The sequence below is a fragment of the Zingiber officinale genome, chromosome 6A (genome assembly GCF_018446385.1).
Source record: "Zingiber officinale cultivar Zhangliang chromosome 6A, Zo_v1.1, whole genome shotgun sequence".
Taxonomy (NCBI): Eukaryota; Viridiplantae; Streptophyta; class Magnoliopsida; order Zingiberales; family Zingiberaceae; genus Zingiber; species Zingiber officinale.
The window spans coordinates 56,700,282-56,716,841 of NC_055997.1; the positions used below are offsets into that span (position 1 = coordinate 56,700,282).

Genomic DNA, 16,560 nt, shown 5'->3' on the forward strand with positions numbered 1-16,560 from the left:
TTGCATTGGTTTAGAGTTGTTGTGTGAGGTTTTGGCACGCCAAAGTGCTGAAATCAGATTCCCGGGCGAAATCAAAACTCTGATCGGTCTCCAGACCGATCAGGGCCTGAGCAGTGCCACTGATCGGTCAGCCGACCGATCCAGACATATACAGTATGCTACTGTATCCTCCTGGATCGGTCAGCCGACCGACCCAGCACGATACAGTAGCGTTCCAGGAGAGTTTCAGGTGCCTGGATCGGTCAGCCGACCGATCCAGTTGGGAACAGAACGACCGGAGCTCCGATCGATCTGTGGATCGATCGGCAGGTCTGTAGGTAGTTGGAAAGTTTAGTTTCTAGTCCCTAGCTCAGTTGGGATGTTCAGTTTCCCCTCCTTAGCATGTGTACACCAGCAAAGAAGGTCTTTAGACCTTTCTTATCAGTTGTATCCGTCCTTAGTAGAGTAAAATTTTAATTAGCCCCGCTTTCCGCACAGTATAGTTTAGCATAAATTGTAGCGACCGGCCTTACAGCCAGTACCCAGAAGGTGGGTCGTTACAAAGGTGCTTAAAGAAAATGCCGAGACATTATATATTAGAAGTAATAAAAGATAACAAGTATTTTTACTTTATTTAAGAGGCTAGTACCCGACTTCCGAGGTTGTCGTTAAACAAATCCAGGTGTCCAATTCCGAGGTCTTGGCCCTGGTAGACCGAGGTCTGCTCTTTTAGGATTGGTGGCTCGCTACCCCAACCTATTAGGGAATGCGCATAAGATGGTACTACGCCTGGGCCCAAGAAGAAAGTTGATTATTATTTTGAAGTATTAAAGTATAAGTTTTCAAACAAAAGAAATAAGCTTCACATAAGTTTAAAATTCAGCAAGTTTAGCTTTCTTATATACTGACATGTTGTTTAGATTTGCTTACATGTTTAGTATTTCAGTATGCTATGTTTCGTTTGCTATTAGATGAGCATTCAGTTTCTAGATTTCTTTCAGCTTACATGCATACTCGAGTTTTGTGAGTTAGATAGCGCTTACTAAGCAATTTTGCTTATAGATGCATTTCCTCTTACTGCAGATAAAGGAAAGGAAAAATTATAGCAAAGGAAGGCGACAAGGAGGTGCGGATGGATGTGTGATGCCTGGACTATAGAAGCCTTGGGATTTAGCATAAGAATTTATTAACAAAGAGTTGAGTAGAATGTATTAGATGAGTCATTTAGTCTTCCGCTGCTAGTTAATTGTATGTTTTGAGTTCTCCGAGAGTTTTAGGAATTTCTATCAACATGTGAACAAGGATAGTTAAGTAAAGTTAGTAGTCCAGTAGCGCTCCGCCCTCACAAACCAGTAGTGAGGAGGGTGGGGTGTTACATTGTACTTCTATTGAGGTCTTCGTAGTTAAACCTAAGTTACTTAAGAAGTTTAAATATCCGATTTCTTTGAAAGGCTTTATCTAGGCAGTGGTGGATGCTCCCATACCCAAGAAGGTCATGTGCCTCGCCACGTTTGACCTGGAAGCCGATCCTTCAAATATATATTTGAACAACTTCTGTAATATGATTTAACTTAAGAAGAACACATCGGTTAAATTTGGAGTAAGAATGTTAAGCATCGTTCCCAATTCAAATTTAACTTCTGAAGGACAACTTGGATTAATAATGTTAAGTTATGTTTGCAATCCAAGTTGAACTTCAGTAGAGTACAAGGGTAGCTAGGAAAGTTCTATGCTTGTACAAAATTTTTGTAGAGGGGAACTAGTACGGTCTCCAGGTATAGCAACCAACAGGCCTGATATAAGACCATATCAGGCCCAACGTGGCCCATAATCCCTACTTAGTATTTGTTTTAAAATTAAAATGGTGGTTGACGATTCTTGTAACTTAAAAGGTGTTGTTTAGAATTTACAGCTCCTCCCCTCTCAAATGTTCGTATTGAACGAGAATTTAAGGAAATCAAATACCATAAAAAATGGAGTAATATATAGAATAAAAATAATCGATACACTATGTGAGAAAAAATTTAAATTTTTGAATAACTAGAATAATTGCATATAAGATATGAGTACTTATATATATATATATATATATATATATATATATATATATATATATATATATATATATATATATATATATATATATATATATATATATATATATATATATATATATATAATGTATATCATTGGAAAAAAAAGAGGTGCACCATTCTGTGCCAAATGGCACGGAGCAAGAACTTCTAATCCAGGGTGTATAAATAAGTTTTGACACCATACATAGCTCCTGCCCTATCAAACCTTCACAGGATAGGTGATTTCAAGTAAATATACGGTGTCAAAACTTATTTATACACCCTTGATTAGAAGTTCTTGCTCTGTGCCATTTGGCACGGAATGGTGCACCTCTTTTTTTTCAATGATATATATATATATATTTTTTATTACTCATATTTTATCTGAAATTATTCTATTTATTCAAAAATCAAAATATTTTCGCTCATAGTATATCAATTAATTTTATTCTATATATTACTCCTTTTGCTAGGGTATTTGATTTCCTCAAATTCTCATTTAATACGAAGGTTTGAGAGGGGAGGAGCTGTAAATTCTAAACAACACCTTTTAAGTTAGGAGAATCATCAACCACCATTTTATTTTTAAGACAAATACTAAGTAGAGATTAAGGGCCACATTGGGCCTGATATGGTCTCATATCAGACCCATGTTGGGCCTGATTTGGTATTGTTAGAGTGTATACTAAAAGCCTAGCTTTTGTAAACATTTATTTTTGAAATAAAATTATCGCGTTGGTCAATATCTACATTTATTTGTTAAATGTAATTGTTCAATTAATTTATATTGTAGATAACATGGTGTGTGGTGTCATACACAGAAGATCATGTTGTCGATTTTTTATAAATTATAAACAGTTGCTCACGACTAAGATGGAAAGGAACTAACCATCAGAATAGTCGTAGTGTAATTAAGTATTAGTTTATCTTGATTAATAAATTACACTGATACACTCTAAGTGTATTGAGTATGACCATTTTAGGTAAGTTCTTTTTGTACTGACTTAATAAAAGAACTAGACCTTAGTTATTATAGAAGTGTGTGCTCTTAATCCTAATATAATAACAAGCACATATATTTAATATTTATTTCTTTGACTTATCAAAGGGTGAGGTTTAGCTCGATAAATCAATATGCCTGATAAGTTGGGAAATGATATTACTTATAGTGTGTATTGTTGATTATAGAAGGAAACTGTGTCCTAGTAATCTAGGTTGAGAATGTCCCCAAGAGGAGCTCATAAGGATTGCCATGTTAAACCCTGCAGGTGGACTTAGTCCGACATGACAATGAATTTGAGTGGTACTACTCTTGGTGCTAGATATTAATTAAGTGAGTTGCCAGTAACTTACTTAATTAGTGGACATTCGTTATCTTAAACACAGGGACACTAACACACTCATAATAAGAAGGAGCCCATAATGTATTTTGGGATTGGTGCGGTAGTGCGATAATAACTCTCTAGTGGAATGAGTTATTATCGATGAACTTGAGTTGTGTGTTCGGGGCGAACACGGGATACTCAAGCTCATCTGAAGGCCAAAATCAATTTTTCCTCTAGGTCTCTATCGTAGCCTCATTATAGCCTCAAGTCCATCCAAATATAAGCCCATCTTGGTGTCCAAGAAGGAGGCCGGTCCAATGCTTTGTGACCAAGCAAGGGCCGGCCACATCCTCTTCTATAGGGGCCGGCCCTTTCCTTGGTGTCCAAGCATGTAGGGGCCGGCCACAATAATTCAAACAAGGAGGGATGTTTTGAATTTTTAAAATTTTCTCTTTGTAGAAAACTACAAGTTTTAAAAGAGAGATTTTAAATTTTAAAACTTTCCTTATTTGAATTAGGTCACATGTTTTAAAAGAAAGTTTAAAAGTTTTTAAAACTTTCCTTTTTTAACCATCCTCATGGTTTAAGAAAAAAAAGGAACATAAGTTTTAAAATTTAAATTTTCTATCACCATGTTAAAAAAAGAAATTTTATAAGAGAAGTTTTAAAATTTAAAACATGGTTTTAATTTTTAGAACTTTCCTTTTTTTAACTCTTACTTTAGGAAATTAGAAGGGAGCTTGTAAAATTTTATAAGAGGATTTCTTCTTGTAAAATTTTATAAAAAAATTATTTCTTTCCTCTTATAGGGGTCGGCCACCCTTGCTTGGTGCCCAAGTAAGGTGGCCGGCCAAAACAAAAATTATTAAATCATCATCCAAATTAATTTGGTGATTGATTCAATCAAGAGGAAAGAAAAGGAAAATAAAAAGGAAAAGGAAAAACTAGAGGAAGATTTTAATTTTTTGTAAAAATTCTTCCCTTATTTGCCTTGGGCAAGTATTATAAAAGAAGGGGTGAGGAGGCTTCATGAGACACAATTCTTATTCTCTTGGAGGAGTCTCTCTTGGTGTGGCCGGCCCTCTCTCTTCTCCCTTTCCCTTTGCTCTCTTCTCCTTTGTGGTGGTGGTGGCCCGATTTTAGAGGAAGAGGAAGAAAGCTCTTGGGTGGTATTCATCTTGGAGGATCGTCGCCCACATGACGTCCAAGGCGAGGCTAGGAATATGGCAGAAGATCTCGAGGTCATTAGTTTACAAAGAGAAAGTATAATTAACAATTATTTTCCGCATCATGCTAGTTATTTCTTTTTGTAAGAATTCCAAACACAAGAGGCATTAGATCTAGTATTTCGAATTTGTTTTTCGAATTTGTGTTTTCTTTGTTTTCGAATTTGTGATTCGATTGTTCTTTTTGGTTAACCTAGAGTTATTTAAGGAAATTAAATATTAGCTTTCCTTAAAAGGCTTTGTCTAGGCGATGGTGGTTGCTCTCATATCCAAGAAGGTCATGTGCCTCGCCATGCAGTCCTGGAAGCTAATTTTAGAAATTAATATTTAATGGAATTAATAACATAGGTGGATTTGAATCAATAGTGTTAAGTTCCGCTTGCGATTCAAATCTAAACCATTAAGAACGGATAAGTTAAATTTGGAATCAATGATGTTAAGTTCTGTCTGCGATTCTTAATTTAACTTCTAAAGAACACAATAGGTTATTTAAGGAAATGTTCGACACTTGTACAAAAATTTTTGTACAGTGGAACCGGTATATTTTCTTAGGACTAACCAACAGGTATCATATCAGGCCCAACAGACGCTGATTTTTTTTACAAAACTTGCTACCACCCCTAGAGAGTTGTATATCAGGTTTTGCTAGCACCGTTAGAGTCCTTGAAACTCCAAAATCCCACTCGAACTGAAATAGGTCCAATTAGAGTTGTCTAGGTCCATCAGAGGGTTTTGACCAAAACCCACTAATGGCCCTACCCTACTTGGATTTACTTGAAATCACCTTCCCTGTGAAAGTTTGAGAGGGAAGGAGCTATATATGGTATCAAAACATATTTAAAAGTTTCTCTCATGTGTCTCGTTATTTTGTTCTATATATGAATCCTTTTTTTCTAATGCTATATATATATATATATATATATATATATATATATATATATATATATATATATATTAGTACTCATATCTTATCTGCAATTAATCTAGTTATTCAAAAATTGAATTTTTTTTTTTCTCTTATAGTGTATTGATTAATTTTATTCTATATATTACTCCATTTTTTTAAGGGTATTTGATTTCCTCAAATTCTCGTTCAATACGAAGGTTTGAGAGGGGAGGAGCTGTAAATTTTAAACAACACCTTTCAAGTTAAGAGAACCAACAACCGTCATTTTATTTTTAAGACAAATACTAAATAGAGATTAAGGACCACGTTGGGCCTGTTATGGTCTCATATTAGGCCCACGTTGGGCCTGATGTGGTCTCATATCAGGCCCACGTTGGGCCTGATATGGTATCATATCAGGCCCAATAGAGGTTGATTTTTTTTTTTTCAAAACTTGCTACCACCCATAGAGAGTTGTAAATTAGGTTTTGCTAACATCATTGGAGTCCTTGAAACTCCAAAATCTCACTCGAACTAAAATTGGTCTAATCAGAGGTGTCTAGGTCAATCAGTGGGTTTTGACCAAAACCCACTGATGGCCTTACCTTGCTTGGATTTACTTGAAATCACCTTCCCTGTGAAGGTTTGAGAGGGGAGGCGTTATATATGGTATGAAAATTTATTTATACACTCTGGATTAGAAGTTCTTATTGTTGGTCCCTTTGGAGGTCGGCAAGAGGGGAGGAGTGAATTGCCTTGAAAAAAATAAATCTAACCTTTCTCAGATTTTCAACTAAATAACAAACACTTGTAATAAAAAAATAGAGACTAATTAAAAGAAAACAAACACAAGGGATTTACTTGGTTTGCAATCAGAAGATTGCTAATCCAAGATGAATATGATGCACTATTTGATGATCTCCTTCGGGCGGAGTAACCTCTTTACAACGTTGACAGCACAGACAGAAAAGTAAAGCGCAGAGAAACTGATTACAAGTGAAGTGAATAAACTGTGCAAATCAGTGCTATATTTATAGCACTGTTCGGGGCGCCCCGAAGGGTTCCGGGAGCCCTAGAGGGGGATAAACCTTTATCCCCCAACGTTCAGATCAAGTCAAATCTCGATCTGGTCAAAATCCACTTCCGGGCACCCGGAATGGTTTCGGGCGCCTGGACGGTCCAGGCGCCCGAACCACTTAAGTCAACCTAGTTGACTTTTTGTGGTATGGTCCCACTGCTCCGGTTCAGCTCATCTCGGTTTGGGTCTTCTGTTCTGACTCCGCTAGCTTGGGTGATCTCGGCCATCCGGAATATGGCTCACCCATACCCAAGTTCCGGCCTTCTTCTCGAGCAGCCTTCCTTCCCGGTTTCTCATCCCTCGAACGTCGCGTACGTTCTTCTCATCCACCGGTGTACTCTTCCGCGGTCACATCGTCCCTCAGGCACACTGAGCCCGTCGACTCTCTTCCCGTGCCGTCCTTCTCGTTAGCCGTGTCTTCCGCTCCTAAGTTCCTGCACACTTAGACACAAGGGTTAGACAAAACAGGACCTAACTTAACTTGTTTGATCACATCAAAACTCTTTGGGGTTCCAAAAATCTCCCCCTTTTTGATGTGAGCAACCTAAATTAAGCTAGGGTAAACATATGCAATAAAAGAAATTAATTTACAAATAAGTCCAAAAGATTTTGCAATTTAAAGAATGAGATTTTGCAATTTAAAGAATGTATACCTCCACTTAGACTTAACATTCTTCTCCCCCTTTGATCACATAAAAATGGGGTTCCTTTTAAGAAGTTTAAGGTAAATTCTAACTTAAAGAAACTATAAGTGTTAAAAAAATTTCATAAGGAAAAAAAATTAAGGCAAATTGCAACAGAAAAACTTTCTAACTTAAAAGAAATTTCGAAGTGTATGACAAATATAATTTTTAAGTTTCAAATTAAAAAATTAAGTTTCAAACATAATTCGAAATTTAGAAAAAAATTTCATATGTAAAAATATATTTTTGAATATGTTTTCTAGAACAAATTAAATAACTCTTTTAAAGAATTAAGTGATTTAAATTAATGCTTTTCAGTTAGTCAATTAAACTTTTCATTTCGATACTTGGCTTTCAGGCAGTGGCGAGGCACTAGGCCATCTTGGTTATTGGAGCAACAACCACTTTCTAGACAAAGCCGCATAAAGAAATTACATGTTTAATTCTCTTGCTGAAAATGCTAAATCTAATTTTGATTTTTAAATTAAGCAAGTTTTTGGAACCCAATAGAGGTTCCTTCCTACAGGGTTAATCAAGTATTTTCTAGGTACATAGACTTTTGCTATTTTTCTGATTTGACTTTGGTGAAACCTATAGTACTAGTTTAGTCCTGTATAATTTTTAAAACCAGAAATATTTGAACAGGTAGAGTGTTTCAATCTTTCTATTTCTTCTTTTAATTTTTCATTTTCAAGTTTAATCTTATCAAAATCCTCTAATAGACATGATTTTGCTAAAGTTCTTTTTATTTCTAAGTTTTTCTTTTTTAATTCAGTATTTTTACCTTTTAATTTGTACATAGACTTAGCCATAGCCTTAATACACTACAAAAAAATGGAGGTTTCAGCATTGGTTTTTTAGAATAGGTCAAATGACCGCTCTTATAGCTTGAATCAATTTTATAGAAACTGTTGCTATATATCTTGATTTGCAGCGGTTCACATAACCGACTCTAAATTATATTATTTGCAGCTACCAAATGTGGTCGTTACATGATATCAATATTAGAAGCGGTTTGTGACCGCGACAAAAGGCATATTTTAGAATCGGTTTCTATAACCGCTCCTACAGCTGTAATGAGAACATTTAGTAGCGGTATGTAACTGCGGCAAAAATTATGTCAGAAAAACCCTTAAATATTTATTTTGTGGGTCGATTGCATCCCTATCTATACAATCTTGACTATGGGAAAAGTTGTGTTTACTAGCGAAAATATTCCGTCTAAGTTGAATTTGGCTGGTAAATAAAAGATTTACTAGCTAAATTGTACTTTGGCTAGTAAATAATTTTAATTACTGACAAAAATTTATTTGGCAGACAATTTTAATTTATTATTGACACAAGTTTAATATGGTCGGTAATGTGTAATTTTTTAACCTATCAAAATTAGATTTGGTATGTAATATTTAATTTGTTTACTAACCAAAATTTGATTTGGCTAGTAATATTTAATTTTTTACTATATTTGACCAATAATGTGTAATTTTTTACTGGTAATAGTTAAATTTATATGGTAATATTTAATTTTGTTTGTCAAAAAAAAATTAAAAAATTTAGTTGATAATTATTATAATATAATTAAACTTTTAATCAACACATGACCAATCTTAATTATTTAATTGTTAATCAATAATTAAAATTAGTTTATAATCTGTTTGTTTTATTTTAATCCAGCCGTACTTAATATTTTTTTAAAATTTTCTTTATATCATTTTCTTTCTTTCTTTCTTTTTTTATTTTTATTCTCCTTAGGTTTCTTTTCCCAAACCTCCTCAACGCACAACCCATCTCACGCGACCTTTCCTCTCCTCTATTCCCGCCGAAAAACCCTTCTTCTTCCTCTACTCACACCGAGAAGCTCTAAATCTCCGTTAATCCTTCGTTCGAACAAGGTATAGTCATTCGTTGCAATTATCACTCGCTCCATTCTTTGGTTTTTGAATGTTCCTTTTAATTTGATGAATATCCTTTTGCGTTTGTGCCTTCTTTGCACTTATTTGAATAAACAAGAAGGTTGGAATCTTAAGGTTTAGGGTTCTGGAAGCTAAGGCTTAGCGTACTTATCTGTATTTTTTTTAAAATATGCAACTCCTCTCTTCACAGCTATGAGTTTAAATCACTACAAGAAGCAGTGATGCCGAGAGACCCCAAGAATCCAAAGTTTCTTCTTCCTCTTTACATCGAAGAAAATTGTAAGCGCAGGTAAATGTAATAGAAACAATAGTGAAATTATAAGATGACCTATTCAGCCTTAATGGATCTTAATTGATACTAGATAAAGCTCAAATTGAATACTTATCTAGTTAAAATTTAAAATAAGAATGTCAATTAATGTAAGTAAGAATAAATTTAATCCTTACGAACTCAAATAACACTTTCCAATTTATACTTATACGAAATGAAAATAATCTATGAACATTTTATTATGGCTTCTTTTAATTAGGACTAGCAAGTAAATTTTTTATTTATCTATTTATTGTATATCTTGACCAAAAATAACAACCGTAGTTGAATATTGAATTAATGTATTTTGATGATTTGAAGAGTAAAGATTATGAGATTTATTGTTTTATTAGTTACCATGAATTGATCTTTTGTACCTAGATACATGCACCAAATTTTGTATTTTTATTTTTATCTCATGCTTCTCAGTTATTAGTGATTGTAGGTGAAATCGTAATATCTTATCTGAAAAAAATGAAAATAAATTCTCTCATTTCTAACAAATATTTGATTTTAGAGATGGTTTTATAGGAAGAAAATTTTGTTACCTTGCATGTTTTGGTTTAAGAAACGAAGTGTAACGACCACCCTTCTTACTACTACTACTCTCTAAGAATGACCGTTACTTAACTACTAACTCTACTTAACCGGTATGATTAAAAATCACATGGAAACCCTACCGAAAAATTTCGGCAGAGTCTCCCCTGTACCGATGACCATATTCAACAATACATGCAATATATACTCAGCCACAAGCGGCTGGAACACATATCAATCAACCATGCAGTTAAATAAGTATCAAACACACAAATATCTACTTACTAAACTGAACTCATCCTACATGCAATCAAAACAGAATAATCTCAAATGACATGAACTTAAAATACAACTCAATGTTTACAATAACTAAAATGCGGAAACTAAAATTAAAACTTCTTTCCTAGTCCCAAGGCTTCCATAGTCCTGGCATCACACATCCTTCGAACACCTCCTTGTCGCCTTCCTTTCTATATCTTTTCCTTTCCTGTATCTGCAGTAAGAGAAATTGTAGTCTATAAGTAAAATTTGCTTAGTAAGCGCTATCTAACTCACAAAATCACGAATGTGCATGTATACGAAAAGAACTAGAAACTATATGCTCTAAAAAGGAAATAAAGCATAAACATAACTGCTCATGTCAAACTAATAGCAAAGAAAAGCTAAGGAATCTACTCATGTATTCATGCTGCTCATCTAATAGGTAAACATGAAAACTACTCATCTACTAGATAAACATGGTAGAATAAAGAACTAAACTTACTGATTTTTAGAACTATATGAAACTTATTTCATTTGTTCTAAACTTATTATTTATTTCACTTGTTTAAAACTTATTCTTTAATACTTTACACTTAGATAAAACTTGTTTTTACTTGTTCAAAAACTTATACTTATAATATTTCAAAATAGTAATCAACTTCTTCTTGGGCCCAGGCATAGTACCATCTTATACGCGTTCCCTAATAGGTTGTGGTAGCGAGCCACCAATCCTAAAAGAGCAGACCTCGGTCTACCATGGCCAAGACCTCGGAATTGGACACCTGGATTTGTTTAACGACAACCTCGTGAAGTCGGGTACTAGCCTCTTCTTAAAAGTAAAATACTTATAATCTTAATTACTTCTTCTTTAAATGTCTTGGCATTTTAATAAGCACCTTGTGTGCCAAAATCCCTAAAGTCTTAACTTTGGGATCTACTTAAGGCCTTGGCCTTTTTTCCTTTCTTTTCTTTATCTTTCTTATACTTTTCTTAAACCCAAAATACTGTTAGGGTATCTTTCGTGTGCATCTATGAATGAAACTAACTATGTAACACATAATTATGCATAGAATACAAAAGCAATCTACACATACAATACTTATCAAAAATCTGCACTAATGCTTAACAGAAATCTGCATACTAGCTTAATAAAAATCTGCTCTTGTAAACTTAATAAAATCTGCACTTGTAGCTTAATTAAAATCTTCACCAAAGCTTAACAGAAATCTACACTAAAACTTAATAAAATCTGTATACTCAGCTTATCTAATATCTGCATACTAAGCTTAACAAAATCTGCATACTAAGCTCAACAAAATCTGCATACTAACTCAATCAAAATTCTGCAAATCTAATTAAGCTACTAGAGATCTAATTGGATCTTCCGATGCTAAACCATCAAATCTGCAATAATGTATCTTTTTTTTTTTTGCCAACGTTACTACTATCAAGTCTATAATACGAAATTTAAAATGTTCAGGATATACTCTCTTGCATTTCTGCTATATCATCATTTAATTTACCTTATGCTTGCTTTTAGGACAGAATTTGTACTAACCACATAAAAGGTGATGAGCAACAACATATAACATAACTCAAACTTTTCCAATGCATGTAACTCAATATAAAGCTCTGACCACCTTAATTTGTTACAAACCTACATACTCTAGAAGAAAACTAAACTCTTTCTTGTTCCTTGCTCATCAACAGGAATCCGAAATCTATAACCCTTTAAATTAACTGATCACACCCATAAAAATTCATGAACAAAAGGATTTAAATCAACATCCGAATTCCTAGTTTTAAGGCCTAAAAACACAACCTCCTGTTCAGTGCCACGGCAAGGAAACCATAAGGAATCAAATTGCTCAACACGCTTAACTTGGTCTTCTATTCTGTTACTATTAAACTGTCCCAAACTAAATCGAAGAAAAACATAAACATGACACCAATTCATGATCTCATTAACTCAACTTCCCACATGCAGTACATGAGACTAAATGAATCATCATCAAACCACATCTCTACCTACCATAACTCGACCAACAATCAATGTCAAGGAACTTCATGGTGGAAATACCAAATCATCCAACACCACGGCTGTAGTACTCCAAATTCAATTCTGTGAACACAAGTCCCATCTCAAGAAGGCCATGAAAACATCAAAACCGAGACCTTTCACCCAAATCACATGCTTTACCAAAACCGAAACCAAATCTATAATTCGAAACAATATAATCCGTTTCTCTTCTCTGATATTCTCGGCAGAAAACTAAAGACTGAAGGAAACATGAATTCTTAAACTATTTTAGATAACTTAAGGACACAAAAGATTTAGATAAGAACACAATCTATTCTTCCTTTGAAGGTCACGACAGCAACCCTAATCTAACCTTCTTCACAGAACAAGTTCGGAACACAAAAGAAATAGAAATCCGAAGCTATCCTACTGCAGGTGAGTAAGCGACTTACAGCGGTTTCTTGGACTCACAGCCGAAGGGGAAGGCACTAGAGTTTCCGGAGAAGTGAAGATCTCGGCTCCTCTTCGTGTCCACGAAATCTCCTCGACGAGGGGATTGTGATAGTGAAGAAAATCCCTTGGAGAACCTTTGTAACGATCCGCCTCCTACTAGCTAGGCTGCGAGGCCAATCGCTACAGTTATTGCTGTGCTGGACTATTAATGCGGAATGAAAACTGGCTAATTTAAAATTTTACTGAACTAAATGCTGTAAAGTTTAACTTAGTGTTCTGGGTGTACCTAGGAGTTGTACACGTGCTAGGGGAGGTGTTTACAACTGATAATAAACCTCGGATCGATCCGCAGACCGATCTACTAATACTGACACGGTAGGAAGCTCCGGATCGTTCAACCGACCGATCCATAAACTACACTGTAATTCTGTACGCTGCTGGATCGGTCTGCTGACTGATCCAGCTGGTCTCTGATCGGTCAATAAGACCGATCAGTGGCTTACTGATCGGTCTGCTGACCGATCAGTGAGCCACTTTTCGTGAACCTGCTCCTGATCGATCCACGGATCGATCAGGGAACGAACAGAAAGCTTCTGTTCGCAGATCAGAGACTCCCTGATCGGTCTGCTGACCGATCAGGGGTTTCTGATTTCGTATCAGACCCCTGATATCAGCACTGATGCGTGCCAAAGCCATTACACAACACTATAAAAGCTAAAGGAAACATTCTACGAGGTAATGGCTAACATACTAAACATGATTAAGCCATAGAATACTAATTCATGGCATGTAAACACATGGTAACCAAAACTAACAAGGTTTTAAATTGTTCTCTTGCTAACTAACAGAAACATAAGATAACGCTTGCTATAAGTACTAATGCATACTGAACACGTTCTAATGCATAATAAAATAAAACTAGATCCCTAGGATCTTTATTCCAGTTCCTTCCACACATATCTTGATCTGCATTGACCTCCAGCCTCCACTGCTAGTCCATTTTCCTTTTACCTGTATCTGCAGTATAAGGAAAATAGTATATGTAAGGTAAAAAGCTTAGTAAGAAACCATCTACCTCACTAAAACATGCATACGATGCAAATATGATTTTAAATCATGCTGGTTGAAAGGATATGCTAAGTATACTGAATAAACTAAACATGGCATAACATATAAGCATACAATCATGGCATATCTAAAGCTGAACATGATATCAATCACATGGTATCAATGAAAAACTAAGCTGATACTAAAAAACTGGGCTACTGCTAGGACTATACTGGATTCACGAACTAATTTGTGAAAGGTTGAAAACCATATACATATAGTAAGTGAAAATACTAAACATCTTTGATGGGCACAGCAGCCTTCTTTGCTTGCGATCCCTAACTAGACCCGGATTGCAGTTTCGAATCTAGTAGGGTTTACTAGGTTAGCTAAACCTAGGGACGACTATGGAGCCCAACCCAATGGATATCTAATCCGATGCAGTGCCAAAAGTAAAATACTGAAATAGCTAATACTATTTTCATGAATCTAGGTTATCCGAACCTAGAACTAGGTTGTCCGAACCTAGACTGTGGGAGCCCACCCATTTGGACATCTAGTCTCGTAAAAGCTGAAATAAAACTGATCATGCTAATTAACATGTTCTATGGCATTTAACTAAATGCCCACTGTATCATAAGGTTGTGCTAGGCATTTTGTCGAGCATTTGGCGCTCTCTAACTCTCCTCTCGATCAGGGAGACCACCTCTAGGCACCCAGCAGCGTCTAAACCCCTATCTACAGAGGATACACATGCTCGGCCCATCTAGAGATGCTCACTAATCCCTAAATCTGTGAGAAGAGTTAAAATACACACTATATGCTGACGAAATTCATTAAAACTAATCTAATGCATAAAAGAAAACACACGAGAGCTACTTATACTGCAGGTGAGGGGTTTCTTACCTCGTACGCTAATTTACTTACAATTCTATTCGCTACAATTCCGGTGGAGACGACTTCTCGACGATCTTCTCGCGTCTATGCGTTCCCCTCGCGAAGGAGAGCGTCCTTGTGCCGGAGTTATCGCCGAAAGATATCCTTGGGGCCCTAGGGAGAGAACCCTAGGTCCTCTTGTGGTTGGCGCCGAGAGAAGGAGAAGAGGAAGGGAGCGGCGTGAGGTTAGGTCTCGGTGGAGAAGTTGCCGAACCAAACAAAATAAACCAAACCCCACTTAACTTCCTATTTATATTAAGTGGGTACTATGGCCCAACTCTAATATAAATTAAATTGAATCCCTTTCCTTTCAGCACGGCCCTGCTGGGTTCATCTGGTTACTAAGGCTAACTAAAAGTTATCGGATCCGAGAGGTTCCGGGTTCGATTCCCGCCTAAGCTATTTTGCTGTTCTAATTATTTTTGCTGCTTCCGCTACTCAGAAAATTCCAGAAAAATATCTAATAATTCCAGAAAAATCATAGAATATTCCTAAAATAGTTTTGAGAATATTTGGGCGTTACAACCTTGGTCGGCCGTCGAAAGAAGCCCTAGCTTCTCTTCGTCTTCCGCCCGAGCAGAGGACGACGCCGCGCGAGATAAGGGAGGGGGAAGAAAATTAGGTCTCGGGAAAAATTAATCCCTAAGTTCTCTCTTATAACTCAATATTCGGTTAACTTCTTTAAATAATTTTACTATCTATTCTTAAACAAAACCGCCCGCAGCACACTTGGTTAGCCAGATTTTAACCAAGTCAGAGATCTTGGCTTCGATTCCTCAGCCGCGCACTTTTATTTCCAATTTATTTTACTATTCCTAACTACTACTTAAATATATATCGCTCCATATTTGATTAACAAATCGAGCGCAGCTTGGTTGGTTGGGTCGGTTTTGCTTAGGTCCGGGGTGCTGGGTTCGAAACCCAGCTTCTACAACCCTTTTTTTTTTAGTTTATTTTTAAAACTTATTCTCCTTGGTAAAAATACCAAACGAACTCCAAAAATTGCATTAAAATACTCTAAAAATTTCTAAAAATCTCTATAATTTTTCTATAGCATTTCTAAATATTTTTAAATTATTTTTGGGGCTCAAAATGAGGAATTTTTTGGTCGTTACAATTCCCCATACCTTATAGAAAGTTCGTCCTCGAACTTAGAATAATTCTAGATATCTCTATCTCATACTGTCCTCACGCTTCTAAGTAACTTCCCTCGTGCTTCTGGTTCCAAATAACTTTCACTAATGGTACTCTTTGTTCCTTAGTCTCTTAACTTCTCGGTCCTCTATCATTCATATCGAATCATATCCATTAGTGGTCCTTGAAAGGCCTGTTATAAGGTCTCTAGAGACCATAGGTGCATTAGTCACACCAAATGGCATGACTACAAATTCGTAGTGTCCATTTCTGGTCCTGCAAATCGTTCTGGGTGTATCACTTCCTTTCACTTTCAACTGATGGTTCCCCAAAACGCAGGTCTGTTTTAGGGAACTCTGTTGTCCCTTCTTAGCTGATCAGATAGATCATTTATTCTGGGGAAGAGAGTACTTGTTCTTAACTGCTACTTTGCTCAGCACTCTAAAATCTATGCACATTCGCATAGATCTGTCTTTCTCCTTAATGAACAACTCTGGAGCTCCCTGGGGTGAATGACTAGGGCGGATGAAACCTTTGTCAAGTAGCTCCTGAAATTGTTCTTGTAACTCTTTTAGCTCTGCTAAAGAAATTCGATACGGAGCTTTTGAAATTAGGCTGGTGTCAGGAAACAACTCAATTTCAAACTTTACTTCTCTGTTGGGAGATAGTCCAGGTAGCTCTTCTAGAAATATCTATG

At 35.9% G+C, this 16,560-nt stretch overlaps 1 long non-coding RNA gene across 1 annotated transcript; it reads right to left on the reverse strand.

The window, feature by feature from the left end:
* Positions 1-10,444: 10,444 nt before the first annotated feature.
* On the reverse strand, positions 10,445-15,715 carry LOC121996390. Its single transcript, XR_006116069.1, has 3 exons — positions 15,256-15,715; positions 12,746-12,880; positions 10,445-10,505 (listed from the first exon to the last, which is right to left on the reverse strand). It is a non-coding gene; the product is annotated as an uncharacterized LOC121996390 (long non-coding RNA).
* Between the last annotated feature and the right edge of the window lie 845 nt (positions 15,716-16,560).